Source organism: Leptidea sinapis, chromosome 5, assembly GCF_905404315.1.
Source record: "Leptidea sinapis chromosome 5, ilLepSina1.1, whole genome shotgun sequence".
Classification (NCBI taxonomy): Eukaryota; Metazoa; Arthropoda; class Insecta; order Lepidoptera; family Pieridae; genus Leptidea; species Leptidea sinapis.
This window is the reverse complement of record NC_066269.1, coordinates 8,494,432-8,518,444: the sequence shown is the minus strand read 5'-3', so window position 1 is coordinate 8,518,444 and position 24,013 is coordinate 8,494,432. Positions and strand designations below refer to the sequence as shown.

Here is a 24,013-nt window from a genome sequence, read left to right as displayed (position 1 = left end):
AAACTTCTTTAACATCGTTGTAATTTGAAAGTCGATGAACCGAAAAAGAGTTAAGACACATAAATTAATATGATTTCGAGGGAGAAAATGAGATAGGAAGCATTATACAGTGTTTTAGTACCAGGCCATCATAGTTGAAGAAGAAGACGACCTCGTCTTATGTATGACGCGAGTATACCTTAATATATTCTGTGGTCATGCCCACGACGTATTACTACATAGATACCAGGAGAACATAAGTATGGTAGCGGTGATAGTAATGTTTTTCATAGCGGTTGAAATCATGTGTCATCATGTACCAGCACTTAATAAGCAGTTGAGAGGTTTAATGTAAAATTTTGCATCGGAAATGGTCTAACCGGAATACTATCTAATATATAAAATTCTCGTGTCATGGTGTTAAACTTTGAACTCCTCCGAAATGGCTTGACCGATTCTCATGAAATTTTGAGTGCATATTGGGTAGGTCTGAGAATCGGAGAACATCTATTTTTCATCCCCCCTAAATGTTAAGGGTGGTCCACACGAACTTTTTTTTTAATTTTTTTGACATTTTTTTAAATTTGTTTATGAGTCAGCATTGAAAAATACATACAACTTCAAATTTTCACCCATGTACGATCAACAGTTACTTTTGTATCACGATTTTAATATTGGCAATACAACGTTTGCTGGGTCAGCTAGTATATATATACATAATAAGGAAATACGACACGAATGTGAACGTCAAAATAACCTAAAAATCATAAAGATGTTAGTATAAAAGTAGGCTTTTTTATATCAAGCCTGTAATAAAGGCGTTTGTCTTTTTAGGATGGATTGTAAAGATTTCCATTATTTGAATAGTGGAAATCGCAATGTCTGGTTTCCAAAAATCACGATATAAAGCCTCGACGGTTTAAAGCTAGTTTTAAAATAAAATAGCTTGTAAAATAGTCGACGTAGCACACAAAAGGAGATAATACTATAAAGTATTTTATAAAGCCTGCCCGAGCGATACTGCGTGGGCTGTTATCTGATAATACAGTGACGAGAGGAAAGCCTTACTCCTCGTTTCTAATACCTTGAACTTTCTTCTATATAAGGATTACCGACCGTTTAATATTGGAACGTTTATGGGATTTCATTTATTGAAGTGAACACTTCTTTAGCCACGTTAGGCTAGGGTAGGGGACTTAGGGTAGGGTAGGGGACTTTTAGGGTAGGGGAAAATCTCACGGGTTTGCGTCACCGACACACTCATGGGCACACTGGCGCAAATCATACATAAGCAATTAATAAAAAAATATATATAGTTAGACACTTTTTGAACGGGTGAAATCTCGTGATTTCGCGTCACCGAAATGCTTAAGGCAGTGTATCTGTAGCTATACAGCTGACGTTCTGTGCAACATTAGTGCTGTGTATGTGAAATCAGTGAAATTGAATGTATTTAATGAAAAATTCAATGTGTTAGTGTATAAAATGAATTGAAAATAATAATTTAATTAATTGTGAATATTATGCAATTTCAAATTTAAATACTTAGAGTTCTAAGTTTTCACTTCTGTCGGCAGTCTCTACTGCTGTCATTTTTTTGGTCTGGCGGGGCAACGAACCAACGCATACAAACAAGAAAATATCAAAAAAGATTAGAATGCGAACAAATGAACAGATTTTGAATTTTTCATGAACAATTTCGGTACACGTTTACTATTTCCTAAAAAAAAATACATTTTTATCAATATTCTTAGAAATACCGGCGTCATATTTCAAAAAAGGCGCTACACCAAGATGAGTACTTATCTGTGACGGCATTCACTCTGATTGGTGTTACAGTTACCAAGCCTTTATTGAATGATAAATGACCTTGAAAATACCGTAAGCTAAATAATTTAAAATGTTTCATTAAAAGATGGCTCTATCCTAAATCCTACTACTCCATAGCTGAATATCTACGTGATCGGACAGCCTGGGACTAGATTACGATAATTCTATAGCAATGACAATACAATATTTTTAATTTTATTAAGAAGAGCGCAAAAAGAATGCTGGGAGAGATTCTTGCGCCGCTCCTTCTCTCCCAGATCGCCATTTGTTTACGAAGCGGTAATAGTGTTAAAAAAGAATAATGAAGAATTCTAAAGGAATCAATTTTAAGAAAAAAATGCCCTTATGCCTTTAAGATGAGTGCTGAGCTGTGACGTCATTCACTCTGATTGGTGTTTAAGTTAACATGACTGCTTGCATAAGTTGTAATGACCTTGAAAACACACTAAGAAAGTTATTCGTTCAACGTCCATTGGTTGCAAACATAAAATATTCTTGGAAACTGTTAAATATTTACTGTATGTTGTTATATAGGTAATATAATGCACCTTATAAATTAATTTGTTATGTATATTACAGCCATTGTAAGATATTCTATTTGATTGAAAACAGTTGCCGTTGAGTTTCTTGTATGTTCTTCTCACGAGCTCAACTTTTTACGAACATATGGTAAATTTAGAAATTTAAAAGAAATATTTGTAGTGACGATTCAAAAGCCAATTGAATAAAAGTTTAATTGACTTTGAGTATCCTACTATTTAACCACCTACTATTATTTTAAAATTTTAATATACTAGGTGCAATCATTTATATGTTGAATATGGATATTTGTCTCCGAGTCATGGATGTTTATATGTATATATGTATGTTTGAGTAAGTATATTGTATTAAATATATCGTTGTCTTGTAACCATAGTACAAGCTATGCCTAATTTGAGGCAAGATAATTTGTGTAAAAGTGTTTCAATATTACTATTTTATCTGTGACGGACAAAGTGGAAAGATGAGCGCAATACAGCCAGTATCTATCTGATAATTCCCTGCCTACGATATTTTTTGGGTTTTGAATTCAAAAATACTATATTCGGACTGAAAAAGGTGGCAGCCCTAGTTATAATCCACAAGAATTTGTTGTTTTTAAAGTGATAACCCTCACCTCCAGGATTAATTCGCAAATAATATTTGAAAAATAAAATTTTCTGAAAGATGTGTGACTCGAACCCACGACCTCTGGCGTTTCATGCCAGTGCTTTAGAACGGTTAGCTCAGTTGGTTAGACCAAATGAGCTAACCGTTCGAGTGACGCTCGTGGGTTCGAGTCCCATATCGTTCATAAAATGTTGTTTTTCAAATTTTATTTGTGTATAATCCACAAGTTAGATGTGTATCAACAACATGCTCGCAATCAATCTTTACGTAGAAATAAGTTAGGAGTAGACACTCCTAACGTTTGTAATATTTAAATAACCGTTTTTTACTACATGTATATACGATACTTATACCTAAATAACATTATTTACAATTTTTGTCTGTCTGTTCCGGCTAATCTCTGAAATGGCTGGACCTATTATTGATATATTTGACGGGACTATTATTGGCAGGTAGCTGATGTAATAAGGAGTAACTTGAGCGTTTATTTTAGAAAAAATCTTTTACTTAAGAAAAATAAAGTAATGTTGCAATATCCAAGAAAGGGTGTAACTCTACAAATAATTTATATGGCAAAGCAACGTTTGCCGGGTCAGCTAGTAATAAATAAATAATCAATGATATTGTGTTATGACACGATTACTTACGTAACTATAAGATAAAGGAGAAACTGTGAAAGTAGCCTCTGTCCGTCTGTTGCGTCAAATTGAATGATAAATAATCATATCTCACACTCGAATCCTTTGCACAGGATGAGGCTAGATTATTGGTACCACAACGGCGCCTAGTTCTGTCGTGAAGCAGTAATGTGCAAATGAGACTTAACATCTTATGTCTCAAGGTGACGGGCGCAAATGTAGTATCGCTCAGAATTTTTGGGTTTTCAAGAATCCTGAGCGGCACTTTATTGTAATAGGCATGGAGTATCAAATACCATCAGCTGAACGTACGTCCCTTTTTAATATAAAAAAAGAACTTTTAAAGGAAAGTGACGAGACGAACAAAACGTGACAAGCCCTGCCCATAACAATGAGACGAGTGACGCTAAGAATCTTGATTGAATTTCATTAAATAGAATGTTTAATTTCTTAAGATCTTTATATATGTCAAGGAATCACTGACCCCGAAGCTACAATTTTCACTAGTTTTGTGGTCACGGGTCCACCCTTCTTGATCACACTTCAAAACCGTTATTAAAACTAACATAAAACCATGAAAGTAATAGGAAATTTGAGCTGTTTAACCTGATACCTGCCGTCGAATTCCACCCTCATATCACACGCCACAGATCCCTTGACGCGGCACAAAATTCTACAGACAAATGAGACATCTCCTCTCCTCTCCACTTGATCCATTTCCATCGAAGCTAAGCTGAGAGGAGATGTGGAAATAACGAAATATGATTGCTTATCAAAATACCTCTCCCCTCCGCTTTGGTAGATAACTCATATCACTTAGATATCTACAAATAATTATATTTAATAACGTCTGCCATACCATAAACGTATTTCTTCCATTTTTAAATATACTGGTATTTTATGGTAAAAATTAATAATTTGCGGGTAGGCAGATCCAATGATGTTCTATACACATATAAGGACATATCATTCGCATTCTGATAGCGGAACTTCAAAAACCACACTTTTCACCTTACTCATGTGACAATTGTCACTGTTCGAATCGAACCTAAACTGAATATATGTTTTACATTGCGACATATTGACCAATAATATTTAAAGAACTGGAGTAAATGCGGCAATGTATAGATATAGCAGTCGTAGCTTATTATTGTGTAATTTGTGGCATTATGCTATATTTACAATACTTTGACTACATTAAATCAAAACTATCATTAAGTGGAAGCGTACCAAGAATACTGGCTGCATTTCCGCATTGGATAGCAAGGCGTTGACCGAAATAGCTGCCAGCGCTTGGGTTTCCAGTAGCCTTATTGAGGCGCGAAGATTGTACTTTGTATATTCTCCGCGCCTCTGGGCCCCACGGGCCAAGTGTCTCTACACCAAACGGCACAAAAATATATGACTCATTTGTGGCATTTGTGGTTGACCGAAATAGCTGCCAGCGCTTGGGTTTCCAGTAGCCTTATTGAGGCGCGAAGATTGTACTTTGTATATTCTCCGCGCCTCTGGGCCCCACGGGCCAAGTGTCTCTACACCAAACGGCACAAAGATATATGACTCATTTGTGGCATGTTCCATATATCGGCTTTGTTTTTATACGACATGCATTGTCTATATATATTTCATTGGGTAGAACGTGTATAATCAAACAGATCAATCAACGTTAAGCGCAGTCAATAGATTTCTATCATTAAAAAAACATTGCCACATATGTAGCGATTGCGGACGATTTCACGATGCTCCATATAGACTGTAGAAACTATGCAGTACTGTTCACATTGTTTCATTGTATAGCAGCCAGCAGGCATTCATTGAGGCCTGGGCACTCCCAGAGGCGCGGCCGCGTGGGAAGTACACGTTCATTATCTGTTACAGTTTGAGTTATGCCAATTGTTGTACTGACAGACTAGTCTGGACGATATTTATTTATTTATTTATTTATTTATTTATTGGAAAACAAACAGCTTAAGTTATATACACATTGTAACACATAATTTATATTACACAAGCCAATAAAGTTTCCACTTAAATATAAACAAAGTAGGAGTGAATATAATACAAAATATAACGATTTTATATACAATTAAACATAAGGCGAAAAAAGTACACAAAAATACAAATGAAACAAAATTTATCAAATTTATCGGTTGGACATATTTTAAGAATGTTTAAGATATTCTTTAATTTTTTTAGTAAAAGTTGGATAGCTGCTATGAAAAATGTCTAAGTGACTATAATTATTATTATAAGTGTTGCATGCTCTTATAATAAAACAATTGCTAGTATAATTAGTTCTACGAACAGGGATAAAGAATGTATCTATAGAACGTGTATAATGTTTTGGACAGTTAAGTTTAATGTTACTTAAAATACGATTGGAATCAATTAAGTCATGTAATATTTTGAAAAGGAAAACTTGATCTCTGTATTCTCTACGCTGTTGTAAAGATAGGTAATTAAATTTAGGAGTATTACAATTTTGAAACTTATAATTTAATCTTTTAATAAATTTATTTTGTACACTTTCTATAGCATCTATATATTTTGTATAACGTGGGTTCCAAGCAGTCGAGGCATATTCTAAATATGGTCTGACATAAGCATTATATAAAAGATTAAAAGTATGAATATTTTTGAAGTCATTTCCCTGTCTGAATATAAAACCAAGCATTTTATAAGCTTTTGCTGTCATATTGTCAATATGATTTTCAAATAAGAGAGCCGAATCTAGCGTTACCCCAAGGTCTTTTATTTCTGACACCCTTTTAAGGGGTTTATTGTTTATTTTATATTTGAAGAAAATTGGCATTTTTTTCCTCGAAAATGTTATCATACAGCATTTGTCAACATTGAGGTATAAGTCATTAGCGGAACAATAGTTTCCTAACTCAATTAAATCGCTTTGTAGGTCAACACAGTCCTGTTTTTCTTTTATTATTTTAAATATTTTGGTGTCATCCGCATAAAGTAAAATATTAGAATTTTGAAAAGATTGCAAAACATCATTAATAAATATGTTAAATAACAATGGGCCAAGGTGAGAGCCCTGAGGAACGCCCGATGTAACAGGGACAAAACTAGAAATAAATCCTTTAACAGCTACCGCTTGTGTTCTGTTACGGAGATACGACTCCAGCCATCTTAGAAGATCTCCTTGAATACCGATACGCTCAAGTTTAAATAATAGTCGAGCATGCGAAATTTTATCGAACGCCTTTGAATAGTCGGTATAAATTGTGTCTACCTGGAATCCATTGTTTAAGGCATCCATTACTTCATCTAGAAATTCGCAAAGGTTAGTTTCCGTCGAGCGTTTATTTACAAATCCATGTTGCTGTGGAATAATTAGTGGTCGTAATAAAGGAAATAAAGTGTCATAGATAATTTTTTCAAATAATTTTGGGATGACCGATATCTTTGAAATCCCACGATAGTTTTTAATATTATGTCTGTCACCACTTTTAAAAATGGGAACAATTAAAGACATTTTCCATATTGATGGTAAACTACCTGAATGTAATGATTTCCTAAAGAGTATATCTAAAGGTATTGAAATTTGTCTACTACATGCCTTCAGTAAAATTGGGTGTAAATGATCGGGACCACTTCCTTTGGTTGGGTCAAGTTTTAACAAGTACTTTTCTACCTTTTCACGTGTAATGTCTATTGTTCTCGCAAAAGTTTGAGTATAGCTTAATGGTAAGTTATCATGGCTAAATCTAGTATTAGAATCGGCTGTAAAAACGGAGCTAAAGAATGTGTTAAACATATTAGCTATCATTTGACCGTCTGATCCAGTATCATCATCATAGTACATACAGTCTGGAATGCAATTACTACTTCGCTTAGATTTTACAAATGCCCAGAATTTTTTAGAATTGTTATAAATATTATTTTCGGCCTTATTAATAAATAAATCATAGCATTCTGCTTCTAAACGTTTTGTTTCACGGCGTAATTCCGAGAACCTATCATAATCACTAGATCTTCCGTATATTTTCCATTTTTTATGAGCTTTCAGTTTTTTCTTAATTAACTTTATTAAAGATCTAGAGTACCACGACGGAAACTTATCATTTTCATGCACTAGTTTTGTAGGGACAATTCGATCTATAATATGGTTAAGTATATATAGTGTAACTCTAGTGTTTTAGCAAAATATAAACTTAATTGTTTGCTTCCTCGGGGGCGTAAGAAGAATAGGGAAGCCCCAAGCCCAAGGTGACGTAAGAGGCGACTTCGGGCATTTACCTGTGGGATGCTTCTTTGCCCAAGATGTCGGCTAGATTATGGGTATCACAATGGCGCCTTTTTCTGCCGTGAAGCAGTAATGTGTAATCATTGTTTTTGAGTCTGAAGAGTGCCGTAGCTAGTGAAATACTGGGCAAATGAGACTTAACATACACAACTCACGTGAATGAGTATTTGAATTTGCGTTGAGGCTTGGTTTTAATTATTTTTTTTCCAATTTTTTTTTTACAAGGCGGCCATTTGGGATTTGACCATGTTGGAATTAATTTGTAGTTATAGCCGCAATGAAATAGAAATATATTTGTTTTCCATATGGAGTGACATTTAATGTCGAACTGAACTTAAAATATTGCCAAAAACCTTTGGTAAGGAAAAGATTTGATTAGAAAAAAAGAAAAGAAAAAGTTAAAGTTTTTGAAAATCATACTGTGGAGGAACATCCAGATGGTGGCGTGTCGTGAAATCATGTTAAACAGCTCTTCGAAACGTTCCCCGTGATAAATACGGTAGAAGACATACAGTGAAGCGACGTCTCTACGCAACTCCAAGTGCCATCTAGCCGTTACAAGAGCACTGGGTCCTCGTTAAATCGAGCAGCTCTGCGTTTCACGGGTCCAATGGTTTGAGCTAATACTGGTGTGCGCCAGTCCAGAGATGACAGCAATACACCATTTGTGGCCGGACTTGCGCTTTGTAGGACTATTAGAGAAAGTAATAGATAAACAATACAAATGATTTGAGTTTTCTTTAGTGTTAATTCCGCCAATGTTTGTCTTTAAACAATCTGGCACGAGACTCGTCGAGACGAATTAGTCTCGTGCCAGATTTTGGCGAGACAACACGTCCTAAGGGTGCCTCGTGTAGAAGCGAAACAAGTGTCGAATTGTTTAAAGAAAAATATTGGCGGAATTAACACTAAAGAAAACTCAAATCATTTGTATATGGATTTTCGCAAGGTAACGCCTACTTCAATAAATTTTCATAGATAAACAAACCAATCTGATATGTTTATATTTTAACCCAGTTAGTTGACTAACTGCATCGTTATCTGACGAATGCAGCGGAGCTTTTGTTTGCCGCCTTATCAGCACTCAGCCTTAATCTCTTGCATACCACACTCTGTTATCACTTAAAACATGAAACGCTTATCCTTTCCGACATATATGCTTAGTTTGGACACAGCTCATTAGAACCGGTTCTTACCGGTTTTTGTAAACTGTTACTTTCGTAGGTAATTCACGAGCTACTTATGATTAGCCAAAATTTCAAACACATTCAAAGTCAATTGTATCAAAGAAAATAATCTTTTGTATCGTAATTTTAATATTTTAATATTTCAACCACAGATACGCAATAGAGTTGCAAGATGGCAATTATGAAAATAATGACTATTGTGGTATGATTTTTATGTATATATTTGGAAGTCTGAGAATCGATTGTCATATATTTTTTGTAGCCCAAAAATTTTTAAAATTTTTTTTTAAACTATAAAGTTTATAAAATACAACGCTTGCCGGGTCAGTTAGATTTTTTTTTTAACAATCGCGTTAGGTATTCACAGAAAATACTATAATTGAATTAGTGTATAGGATGTTAAATCAGAAATTTTCATTGTTACGATAATATACATACATATACAGTTTAAATATTTCGTATGTATGTCTCAATACTATACGTTTTAAAATAAACATTTTTTTTCTTTCTATAGAACTAATATTTTTATAAAATTAAAACTAAACACTGGGCGATTGAATAAAAGGCAAAATACATTAAAGGCATTTGTTTTCTCAAAATTGATTCCTTTAGAATTCTTTTTGATGTCATTTCTAATATACTAGATACAACTATCGCTTTGGAAATAAATAGTGCTCTGAGAGAGAAGATGCGGCGCAAGAAACTCTCTCAGCATTCTTTTTTTTTTTGTGCTCTTTTTTAATCAAATATACAATATTGATTGTACTGTCATTACTATTGCTATAAAGTAATCATAAACTAGCCCAGGCTGTCGGATCACTTAGATATCCATCTGTGGAGTAGTAGGACTTCCGACAGAGCCATTTTGTAATAAAACATTTAAATTGATTGACAAATAATGCCTAAACAGTGTCTGGTACTTTAGTATAAAAGTGTAAAAAAATACCCTTAAAGCTATTATGTATCCTATGAACGCTCGCCTTTAAAAATTTCTCTGAGCTGCTCGGAGACGCGAAATGGCGTCGAAATATCTTGTGGCATGAGAATCTCTCCGTTTACTGCCACTTGACACCGCCGTCGCTGCGGTATCATATTATCATACACACGATACAACGTATCATACAACATATCATACAACCTGCATACCTTGCATTGCTTCTGTTTATACCTACACTAGCTGATCCGACAGACGCTGTTCTGTCTATAGAAAAAGAATAGTAAAAATAGTTTAACAAAACTAAAAAATACGCTTTAGTTGAAAAGATAATTGTTAAGAAAATTTATTGAAGTAGGCGTTACTTTGCGGAAATCCATAATTATACAAATGATTTGAGTTTTCTTTAGTGTTAATTCCGCCAATATTTCCACGAGACGTCTCGTGCCAGATTCTGGCGAGACAACACATCCCGAGGATGCCTCGTGTAGAGGCGAAACACGTGTCGAATTGTTTAACGACAAATATTGCCGGAATTAACACTAAAGAAAACTCAAATCATTTGTATAAGATAATTGTTGAAGAAATGAACACCAATTCCTGCCTAAGCCCCCTAAGTCCATTAATTACGTAAGGTGTTCTAGGGGGGAGGGGACCTATTACCTACATTATATATTCCAAATCTCACTTAGGGGGGAGGGTGGTCTTGGCAAACTATTACTTTAAATTATGTAATATTCGCAAATACTAGTCTTTGCTAGTCTTCAATAATTAAGAAATATAGCAAGTTATATTTGTGTTTTATTTCTCAATAGGCAATACAACACATTTACAGAACAAAACATATCGCGTGAGATTAGGGGAAGGGGGAGGGAGTTGAGAAAAATATCCTTCCTCCTTCGATATCTCACCAAGAGGGGAGAGGGTGTCGTAAAATTCTCAAAAATGCCTCACGTAATTAATGGACGCCCCCTTATCGACTTAAAATTAACAAAAATCTTATTTTGTAAATTGAAAAATGTGATAATTTTATCAAATTAATATATTGTCATCAGTCCTCAATAAATCTACGAGGTTTGATCGAAATCTGGCCGATTACAGTGGGTCAAAATCGCGCCCAAATGAGTCGGTTACAAACAAACATAGATACATACAGGTGAAGCTAATACAAAGCGTGTATAAATGTAAGTATTCGAGAATAATCTCGTCTAACGCCATCAGAAATGTGTAATAAAAGTTATTGAGTTAAAAATGAAACAAAAACGTATTTCTGAATGATTTTATATAATATGTAGTAATAAAATGATAAGTATTGATATCGTATTTGTGTAAACAGCTTTAAATAATTGGCAATCTTTTAAAGTATTAAAATATATATAGTATGTTATCAATACGAGATGCGATATGTCGTTACAATTGCATGAATCGTGGTCGCGGCAGAACTGCGGAGGCGGCGAGAAACTCTTGTCACATTGACACTAATATATTTTAAGTCTTGGTTTATGCACGGACTAGTAAAAAAATAAGGACTCCGTGTCACCTTACATAACAATGAAGCACCAAAAGAAGCCGATTAACGTGTAAATACATAGCTCCACGCACACACTTACACTACTAAAGGCCGATAGGCGGCCATTATGAGAATTGTCATCGTCTGTGACAGATCAGTTTGCTTCTCAATTAAATATTTTAAAAATGCCGTCGTGCGTTGTGAAAAAGATCAAAAAGTATACTATATAAGTATTTGTGGCCATATATGATTATTTAAGGGAGAAAAAATTGTGTAACTAGTATCCCCCGTAACCGCACACACACTAGCATAACGGTGCTTCACTTGCTAATATCACGGCGCGGAGTCCTTCTTTTTTACTCGTCCGTGAGTCTATGATCTGGACTCACAAATGTAAAATGTTCACTCATCACTTGACGTCACTTCCGCGCGTATCCGAGCTTGTAAATTAGAAATGGTGTAGTGAGAGTTTTAAAATTAAATGCGGGCGTTTAGAAACAAGAGCGTATGTATCGCGAAAGTGGTCCGTTCTCTTAAACATTCGTCCGGTATACGTTATAGCTACTGTGAATAATTCGTGGCAACTTTCGATTTTTTATTATGTTGCTGGGCGGCCATTTTGTAAGTAGAATCACTTTATTTTCGAACTTGATTCATATTTTGCATACCATTTTTAACCGACTTTAAAAAGGAGGACTTCTCAATTAGTACGCTGAGATTTATGGTCCAATTTACGTGATTCTTCTTTAGTTCGGTGCGGAATAGATGCCATTTGGTCTCTTAAAAATTTTACATAGTTTGGCCCAGTAGTTTTTATTTTATGAATATTTTTGTTTACTTGGATAATGTTATTATAGTTTGTTTACTGCTTTTTAGGAGTTTTCATTGAGTTTGATTATCTTATATATAAAATTCTCGTGTCACAATGTTCGTTCCCGTACTCCTCCGAACCGGCTTGACCGATTCTCATGAAATTTTGTGAGCATATTGAGTAGGTCTGAGAATCGGCCAACATCTATTTTTCATACCCCTAAATGTTAAGGGTGGTCAAATGGTGGAAATTTTTTTTTTTGGACATTTTTTTTTAATTTGTTTGATTATGAGTCAGCATTAAAAAAGACATACAACTTCAAATTTTCACCCATCTACGATCAACAGTTACTTTTGCATCGCGATTTTAATATTGGCAATACAACGTTTGCTAGGTCAGCTAGTATATTAGTATTATTAACACGTTTGCCGAAAAGTGGGTCTTAGGCTACCTGTCATTCACAGCTAACAAACGTTTTTCACGATATTTCAGAACTGTCTCACAAGAACGTGAAATAGGGGATCTATATTGTTTAAGGCACGCGGAACCTTTTGTAGGTCTTCCCATAGCCACTTAAAAACATACTATTTAATATATGACAGTAAAAATCAATGAAATCTTATAGTTTACCTGATTAATTCATTAATAAGTAAAAAGGAAAACTACGTTTAAAAAAAAACGACATCAAAAAGTCAAAAGTATAAAATAACTTAATAGAAATTTAAATTAAAACACCTCTAATGCAAATCTTATACCTTTAATATTAAAAAAATACTATTATTTGTATGTGCTACCTATTGATAGGTTTGAACTTTGAAACCAAGCCAAATGTAATAGCAGGTACCTACATTCGCCACGCGTGACTTTGAGCGGGATAGCTTCGTTTAGAACCAAACAACCCAAGCGGGTAAGCACCGACTTAAACCCTATCAATAGGTAGCACATACAAATAATAGTATTTTAGCAAAACTCTGCCTACTCATCTGTCAAGGCAGAGTTTTCGTTCAGTTGTGTTTCGATCGCGCTTTGAATACAACTCCACGCATTGATAAAGTGTTCAGTTAAAAATTGTCCAAATTAAAGCATATAAAATCTTAAAAAGCTACTTTAAATAAATAAAATTGTATAACTATCTTGATGTTTTTAATCATTTTGCTAAATAATTACATTTCAATTGCTAAAACAAAAAACTGCTAAGACTTTGAACATTACAGCTACGAAATAAGGTGTTAATTTGAATGAATATTTTAATAAGATAATGTATACGTACTAATATACAACGCTGCTCGGACATTTTATGACGACCTTTTAATACAGGCTTTATATTTCATTATCTAATTATAAATATTAGCGTGTTTGACAATCGTTAACATATTAACGATTGTCCAAGTCATCTTTCATCATCTAAATAAGTAGTGGTTTTGATAAAATGTTCCCATTAAACCCTCTAGCACGAGGAAATTAAATCGTTTGAATCATAACTCAAAAAGATCTAATTTAATGGCCGTTTAACAAGATTTATCTAAATTACCTACGAATTTAACTTTCCTTCTTTACAGCGTCGATTTGTAAACGCCACGAAAACTTCGCAGATCGCGCAGACTTGCTAATTAGGAAAGTGATAGTTTGTCTTATGGTCATGTTTTTATATTTGAAATTTGAAGTAATCATAAGAGTTTGTCTGTAATCATTGAAAAAAGAGAGACAAATGAAATCTAATGATGTAGATATGTTTTCGTGTTCCTCTTAAACTTACAAACGTAGAATAAAACAAATCTTGGCACAGACAGAGTAAGTTAGAAATCACGAAATAGAATTTCGACTTGATTCAATTATTATAATTAAAAACAAACTTCATTTACAAATTATTCTAAATTAGCACGCGCTATTTATATTTATTTAAAATAGTTTACCTCGCTTCGCTCAAACTTACGCTTCAGCGAGGCGGTACGCAAAGCGACTGCGGCATATTTTCTATAGTTATAAGATCTCCAAATTTGTAAAGTGGTTGTTTGCTACTAAGTGTAGTGTACTTAGTGAAACTGTTTAAGGAGACATCCTTGTGTCCATATTTCTATTTTCACTATATCTATTTAATGTTTGAGGATGTATCTGTATTTGTTTCCAAATAAATAAATTGATAAATATATATACTGTATAGCCGAGTGGTTAGCGATCCTACCTACTCAGCTAGAGGTCCCGGGTTCGAATCCCGGTTGGTGCAAGAATTGGTATGATGAATATGGATGTTTGTTTCCGAGTCAATGGATGTTTAAATGTATTTATGTATGTTTATATGAATTTATGTATGTTTAAGTAAGTATATTGTATTAAATATATCATTGTCTTGTAACCCATTACACAGGCTATATATGCTTAACTTGGGGCAAGATAATTTGTGTAAAATTGTGTGCCAATATATAACAACTTGATCAGTGTTATATCGGCACTTAAAATTTTCGGAATGAAATTCATCAAAATGAAAAAATTTAGTTATAGCTTCCGTCACATTTTTTTTCAAAAAAAATGCGACTCAAAATCGGAAGACTCGTTGAAGAAGTACTTTGCCACACAACAAAATTTTATTGCTTCGGGGGTTAAAACGAAACTTAAACATAGATATCATCAGTAATTATTACCATACAAATACGAATAGAAAGTTCAGATTGCACATGTCGGCTTCAGTTAATCAACAACGATTTAATTGAGAACATAACTAAAGAAACTTACTTGTAATATTAATAAAATCCTTAAATCCACCACTAACATAGTAAAAGAGTACCAGGAAACCACAAAACTTTAGGAGCTACTTCGCCACACAACAATCCTCTTTTACTTCGGGCTTCTAACTAATGTAGTATACATACCATACAAATACGCATAGAGAGTTCGTATTGCACATGTCGGCTTCAGTTTATCAACCTTTTAGACAAATTTGGACAAATGAACATAATTCATTGATGTTATCAATAATCAAACATAATTTACTTGTAAGTAAATATTTAAAAAATTGCCAAGTAGCCTTGTAAATCCACCAAAACTGTTTGAACATCGCAAAAGAGTACCAGGAAACCATAAAACGTAAGCTCACTTCTCACGACACACAATGAACCGGTCGGCAACAAAAAGTCCGGAATGTAAGAATAGCGCATAACTCGGTAATCGATGGAGATTCCCTAAAAAACTCCAGGTAAACTTTTGGGTCGGTGACGTAATTGCAAGAGTAACTCGTGAAGGTTTTGGGTTTCCTTGAAATACACCTTAAGGGTTTGTTATTATATAATGTACTAACTGACCCGACAGACGTTGTTCTATACAAAATAAATAAATACTGTTTTATATGAATTTGTCAATCATATTTCTTAACATTTAAGAATTATTTTGTACAATATGCTCCCTGTTGCTATAATGAAATTATTTCACAGCAGAAACCGTGCGTCAATAAATTTCTTTCATAGAAAAAAAATATATACAAATTAATATATACAACTATGGGTCCCAAATCGAAATAAAAACTATCCTATCTCTCAAGTTGGACTAAACTGCAGTGCATAAAGTAATTCCAATTACAATCCGTTCATTAGTTTAGGAGTTCTTTGGAAACAAACATCAGGACATTGGATTTATATATATTATAAGATATTAGATTCATAGACAAACATTTTGAACGATCGAAAAGTAAATTGCAATGGGATTACATTCATACTGCACGGAAGAAGGAAATTAATGGACAGAATTGGTTTCAATGACATTAAGAAGGTACTTAGTATAAATTGAACTAGCATGTTAGTAGTAATGTTTAACTAATGAATAATAGACTCTTAGATTAAGGATTGGTCTCCGCTGCACTCCAACTAGATAACTGCCGCACAGCTTTTATATCACGGCAACTATTAGATGCTTGTGTGTGTGGCATCTTGACACTCAATGGCATCTTTCAAATTTTGTAACATACACATCGTGTTATTTTACATTGAAAAAAATAAAATACAAAATAATTACTGATGATATGTGATCCCAGTGTCTTTCTTATTTCTTCTAGTATTACTACAAAGTTTTACTACGCAACCCAGTACTTTAGTTTCAATTATTAGCAAAGTTTAACAAAACATTGGGCGAGCCAACGTCACACATTCTTCGAGACTGGCTCGAGTACGCCCACTTGGGCGTAGTGTTTGTTGTCGCACTTTGCGACTACGCCTGCGGTATCTAGTTGGAGCGGAGCGGAGATAAATCCTTAATCTAAGAATATATTATATTATTTATTAAGAATAGAATACTATTTATTTCATCAATTTTCAATAAGAGTTTTCTAAGCAGAGTTTTCACAAAAATAATTCGTCAATCCCTTTCGATGCATTTATATACCTATATCATTCCAAAGGAGATAATTCAAAAGGCCTTGCTAACGACTATTAACTACTAATTGAATTTATATAGCGTTTAAATAATAAAATCGGCAGTCGTCACGCCACCATTAATGAAGTCATCCGCAGGGCATTTGCCGCTCTTAATATACCAGCTGTTTTAGAGAGAAATGGTATTTCGCGCCGCGATGGCAAGCGTCCTGATGGAATGACGCTGGTGGCTTGGGAACGGGGAAGGGCGCTGGTGTGGGACGCAACGCGTCGACACTCTGGCTCCTTCTTATGTCCAAGTTACGTCAGTTGGTGTTTGGGCTGCTGCTTCGACTGCCGAAGACAGCAAGCGTCTCAAATATGTCGGTCTCAGTGAGTCTTACATCTTTGTGCCGTTTAGTGTCGAGACACTTGGCCCGTGGGACTCAGAGGCGTGGAGAATGTACAAAGCTACAACCCCCACAACAAATCTATCAATTATCTTCTCACCTCAATAGAGCTACTGACAACCCAAGCGCTGGCTAGCTATCCAACGTTGAAATGCTGCCAGTATTCTTGGTACGCTTCCCCGTAATGATATTTTTAATTGAATGTAATCATAGTGTTGTAAATATAATAATAACATTTGTTTTATATGTATAAATTATAAGATGCGCATTAAGTTCATCAAATTCATGGACGTGCATTCCATATAGGCAGTTAGGCAGTGCCTACCTCGTTAAGAACCTAAATAATTATAACACTAGTGTTAAGTAAGTAAGTAAGATCTTTATTTATTGAAGGGTAATATATTATAGATGATTTAAATATATTTTAGCTCCCTAAGTCGTGCCCGTTATTGAGCATACGATTTCAAATATTTGACATAATATAGAAATGATACTGAATCAAATCAATTCAAAGTCATTTTCTATCAAAAATTCACTTATTTTGTAATAACATTTATGCGCTAAATATATTTTAAGTTTATGTTTAAATTCCCTATAAGGACACTCTAGTAATTTATTATCTATAAATTTGTTATGCCATGCAGATTATACTTGAGTGTTTTAAAGTGGTGTTTGATTTCTCCAGACAAAAACGATTTTCAAAACGTAAATTTCTCGTTTGGCCTTCGGATCGCGTTTTGTTGTGGGGGTTGTCTTTTACGAAGACAGCGACTTCCAGAATATATAGCGCAGGTAACGTTAAAATGCTGTGTTTTTTTACAACTGGGCACGCAACTGTCTGTCCTTTTTAATTGAAACATAGCTCTTATACAGCTTTTTTGTGAAAGAAGTACTGCATGGCCTCCGCTACTGTTGCCCCAAAATATAATATACCAAAGCGAAGTATGGATTCAACTAGCCCGTAATATGCAGACAGTAGTGCTTAAAATTGTTTTATTTTAATTCTTTTGCAATACGTCACAGAAGTGCGGAAAATATATCCGAAACACAAACAACTTCTATATTAGACCCCAAAACATAGCGCTTCCGGACTGAAACGCATCTAGGAGTAGTTAGATCTACAGTGAGAGTGCCTGTACCTTGCCAGACAACACGCCCCTGATCAATTAACAATAATAGGTTAAATGTTATTTAACCATTATATGACGAACAAGCAATGTCAGAATTTATTAATGGATTCCAACTGATAAACAGTTGAAATCACTGAACGTTGTGCGAAGATTGATGATTGATATTCGGAGTAAACGTTATTGTTGTTTGTCGATTCACTATCAGTAGATACTATAAGGGACATAATCGAAAGTCCATACAATGAAACATTTGAGACATAATACGCTTAGACGAATTAAATTTGAAAATTAAAATTCTGCCAGAATTTGGTGAGTCAACATCTCCTGAGGATGACTCGTGTACAGGCGAAACATGTGACGAATCGATTGTAGACGAATCTTAGCAGAATTTACACTCAAGAAGGCCACAACATTTGAATAATTTGATTAAGGATTGGTCTCCGCTGCGTTCCAATTAGATACCGCACTTCCTAACAACAATAGCTTTTTTATTACGGCAACTATTTCTTGCTAGATGCTTGAGTGCGTGGCATCTTGACACTCAATGGCTTCTTTCAAATTTTGTAACATACGGTTCGTGTTATTTTGCATTGAAATTAATAAAATTCAAAATACTTACGTACTGATGATATTAAGTGATCCCAGTGTCTTTCTTATTTCTTGTAGTATTATTTTTATAAAGTTTTGCTAAGCAACCCGGCATTAGAGTTTCATTTATCAGCAAAGTTTAACAGAACATGTGCCACACATTCTTCGAGACTGGCTCGAGTACGCCCACTTTGGCGAAGTATTAGTTGCCGCACTATGCGACTACGCCTGCGGTATCTAGTTGGAGCGCAGCGGAGACCAATCCTTAATCTAAGTCCATATCGTATACTAAATATCTCCGAGTTAATAAATGGTACTCAAGTATCTTCTAAGCAACTTTAATGTTGGATCTATGGTCGGCGAAAAGTGCAAATGTAGGAATATTTTTATCAACTTTTAACCATGTCAGGGAAGGAAACACATCGAGAGACGAACATTGTGGATAAATAATAACAAAATGCAGAGTAAATAAAAAACTAATCTACATAAGCGTTGAAAAATATTTCTGTCCAACTTAAAATACAGTTTTTGTTAAGTTTTCAAGTGGTCTAAAGTCGATTCATTTCTCATTAGTTAAGTATTACATTTCTCATAAGTTAAGTTAACACATGTTAACTTATACTTTAAGTACGTTCAAGTAATATGTTGACAGTATGTTTATACTTCGCATTAATGTTCTTGAAATCTTATTAAAACGATATTTGAGTTTGGAGTTATAGAGTTGGGCTTCTTTATAAAAAAAATAATTAAGCTGTATTTAATTCGAAAGAGTTCTTACATATCCCCTGTATATTCGTATAAATAAGGTTTTACACTTGCTGCTGATAACTAAATTAGTATAGTTAATTCTTATCCATTTACGACCCCGAATAGCTAAGTGGGTAGAGTCCCTGCCTACTGAGCTAGAGGTCCCGGGTTCGAATCCCGGTAGGTGCAATCATTTATATGATGAATATGAATGTTTGTTTCCGAGTCATGATTGTTAATTTGCATTTATGTATGTTTTCAAGAATCCTGAGCGGCACTGCATTGTAATGGGCAGGGCGTATCAATTACCGTCTCGTCCCTTATAGTAATAAAAAATACACAAAGAGTACACATTCGATTCTGCTTTAAATATATTTAGAACCACAAGCCCACAATACGATGTTACCTCGATGCATAAAAACAAGTTGTATCATTGAGATAATATTTAATTGTTTGAGAAAAACCACAGTTGAGTCATTCACAGCGCGTCGCAATTACAAACTCGAATATTATTTTATACTAGACTCTGTTACAATACCTACTGTATTACGAAACCTTATAAAGCCTCAAGAAACCGATATCTGGACCACATCAGTATAAAACTGGAAAGAAAATTTGCAGGCCCTTCAGAAGCTTTTTCTTCTATTTATTAAATGAAGTTAAAAAGAATAATTTAAAAAACTTCTCAGTAGCACGACGTGTGAAGAGTAGTAGGTACGAGTGAGATGGCTAGTACATAGTAGCAGTAGTACTCTCTTTTGAAAGTTGTACATAAAACATAAAATATTGTTTTTTTATGAATTTGTCAATAATATTTCATAACATCAAGAATTATTTCGTAAAATATGTTCCAATTGTTATAATGAAATTGTTTCAAAGCAGAACTGTCACACAGTGTGTCAATAAATTCTCTGATATAAAATATTTCTATACAAAACAAATATTGGAAATGAAAATAATAATTATGGGTGTTAATTCGAAATAAACACTATTCTATCTCTCAAGTTTGACTAAACTGCACTCCATGAAGCAATCCTCATTAAAATTCGTTCATTCGTTTAAGAGGTCACTGGAAACAAACGTCAGGACACTGGATTTATATATGTTAAGATTTTGCATTTGTAAATAATAGAAAATTTTGTTATTAAAAGAGAACCAAGGTTTTTATCTAATACTAGTGGAACCAACAGACGTTGTCCTGTACACACGTCTTAAATTTGCAAAATCTGTCCAGCCGTTAAGAGGAGTTCTTATTTATATGGACGGAGAGAATTATATTATATGGACGGAATTGAGAATCTAAACCAATCTCAAATTCACTGAAACAAACAAAAAAATCATCAAAATCGGTCCAGCCGTTTAGGAGGTAGTTTAATTGTGAATCTAAACCATTCTCGAATCCACCTGAAGACACACACCAATCTCAAATTCACTGGAACACACAAAAATATCATCAAAATCGGTCCAGCCGTTTAGGAGGTAGTTCAATTGTGAATCTAAACCATCCTCGAATCCCCTTGAACTCACACAAAAAATTTCATCCAAATCGGTCCAGCCGTCTAGGAGGAGTTCAGCGACATACACACTCACAGAAGAATTATATATATAAAGATGTATTTAATGATAATGGTGATTAAAAACAAGAACATACCAACGAATTGAGAACCTCCTCCTTTTTTGAAGTCGGTTTAAAAGAAAACATCGAGGTAATCAATTCTCTCAATTATATTCTATCAATCTTATTAATTTGAAAAAAAATACATTGTACATTTAAACACTTAGCAAAGATTATAATTTGTAACAATAAAGACTTAACCATTATAATTTCTAATAACAATTTAGAAAGCAATAAACGTTATGTCGATTCAAAAGAATTTTCGAATATCTTTTAAGCTTATAAGCCGTACTAAAACGAAGGTTTCAAAGGGTTCAGAGATATTGAAAAGGGATCCAAAATATCATTATATTACGACATAAAATATCTAGAATCTACTCCAAGCAAATCCCTATTTTGTCTGATACGCTCTCCCGACAATAAATTCTGCACCTTAAGTGCTGAAGTATAAAATTCAATTTTATCTGCAACGCATTTTATATAGGAGTCGCAGGAACAATACGTTTGAAAAGATATTTTGTCCGAGAATTTTCTTGGATAAATTTGTTGTGGCAAATTCTTGTGATGCGAAGCTTGTTTACTTTGTCCAGCGCTGGAATAAAACTGTCTATGAATTCAGTCTGTTTTATTAGACTCTCCTTCTTATCTTCAGATTATCGCAATCTATTTTTAACCGACTTCGAAAAGGATTAGGTTCTATTATATATATTATGTTTAAGTATATTATATACCTTTAATTTTAATAAAACACTACTATATGTATGTGCTTCCTGGTGATAGGTTTGAAGCCGGTGCCAAGCCGAATGTAATAGTAGGTACCTACACTCGCCACGCGTGACTTTGAGTGGGGTAGTTTCTTCTAGAACCAAACAACCCAAGCGGGCAAGCACCGACTTAAACCGTAAAATTGCATAAGATGTGGCAGTATTAAATTAAATCTTTATTAAGTTATTTTATAGGTACTTGTCAGTTATTGAAGTCGGTTTTTTTAAGTGAAAACTTCTTTAGAGTTGGGAACTTTGTGATAGGGGGATATCTTATGGATTCACATCAGTGACTGGCGTGCGTGATAAATAAATAATAAAAAAAATATATATATAACAGTAAGACGCTTTTTGTATGAGTGAAGTCTCGTGAGTTGTCACCGAAATGCTTATAGCAGTATATCTGTAGCTATACAGCTGACGTATTGTGCATAATTAGTGCTGTGTATTTTCTGTGTGTAGCACTCCATTGAGAACAAGAACAACAAATTATGATTTTATCAGAGTTTTTCTGGTCCTTGTTCTTTATGATAGTCAAAATATAAATAAATTTACTTTTATTGTATTTTTAGGCTATGAGCTCAGGTCCGTTGCTCATTGGCACAGAGGTAGTGGAACGCGTCCACAAATGATCTCATCTGGGTAACTGCGTGTCAGAGACTGGATGGACTGAATATGAAGTAATACCCTTGTATTACTTGATAGATCGCAAAAGAATGATCAACCTTCGCACGGCTTCGATCAGTATGGCAATCACGGAAACTGACACGGAGAGATAAGCTCAAAATATTTCGGTCCAACGTGAAGTCCGTATTGATGCATGGGTGTGAGACGTGAATGGTCACCAAGCCCATCTTTCATCAACTTCAGGTTTTCGTTAACCGATGCCTTCGAAATATCCGCGGTATTTACTGGCCCGAAAATTTCCAACGATTATCTTTGGCAACGCTGTCATGAAGTCCCAAAATGACCAACAGATAAAACGCCGCAAATTTGGCTGGAAAGGCCACACACTCCGGAGGGATCCCAACCATATACCGAGCCAAGCCCTAGACTGCCCTCAAGGAAGACGCAAACATGGCCGTCCAAAGTAAACCAGGCGGGGGACTGTTATTGACGCAGCAAAACAAATCGGAAAGACCTGTAGTGAAATTAAGAGAGATGCTCAGGACCGATAGCGATGGAGATGCACTGTGGATATCCTCTGCCCCAGCTAGGGGATACAGGAACTAAAATCAAGTCAAGTAAGTCATTATTGTATTTTATATATTTCACAGTTAATACACGTTCCGGTTTTTGGTCGAGGCGATTACATTGTTTTGGAATTTTCTAGAATAACAATGATAATATGAAACATAACGAGCACACTTTAAGACTCACTAATAGTTGTCAGCCTCAATATTCTCTATTACTAACAGTATACCCGAAAGCCAGGCATTAACTCGTCAAACTTTCAAGTGCGGTAATAACTTGAGAGGTTTAAACTGCGCAGGCGCAGCTATATGAGCACTATACTGATACTTTAAACACTTTGAACCTGACATAAGTATAAATTGCTTAGATAATTTGTACGTCTAGATAGAGTCTCTTGCTGTTAGACAGCCGATAAAAACAGGCCAGGAATACCAGTTTAGTGTTCGTGACAAGCTACGTCTTTCACTCGCGATTTGTATAATACTTTGTGTTAGTGTGCGAGAATTGCTCAAAATAGAGTTTAGTTCTATGCTCTTTTTGTTTCGACGTTTTCACAGCTGGTCATAGTGTATCTAGACGTATTTAAATGACCTAAGATAAACTGTTTGAAACTGAATATAATAGAATAATGTGATACTTTAGTAAGGGTTACTCAATTAACAGTAGTATAGTCTAGTATAGCTCGTACCTATATATTATGATATTGAACACCTACATGTAATTATGTCCAATAATTTGCAACGTTTGCTGACTCAGCAAACGTTGTATTGCCGATATTAAAATCGCGATACAAAAATAACTGTTGATCGTAGATGGGTGAAAATTTAAAGTTGTATGTAATTTTTAAAGCTCATAATCAAACAAATATAAAAAAAAAAATAAGATCGTGTGGACGACCCTTAACATTTTGGGAGATGAAAAATAGATGT

At 34.5% G+C, this 24,013-nt stretch overlaps 1 protein-coding gene across 4 annotated transcripts in view; it reads right to left on the bottom strand.

The window, feature by feature from the left end:
* LOC126964488 (protein PALS1) overlaps nucleotides 1–24,013 on the bottom strand; it is a 176,482-nt gene that overhangs the window by 99,047 nt on the left and 53,422 nt on the right. The window lies entirely within an intron of this gene.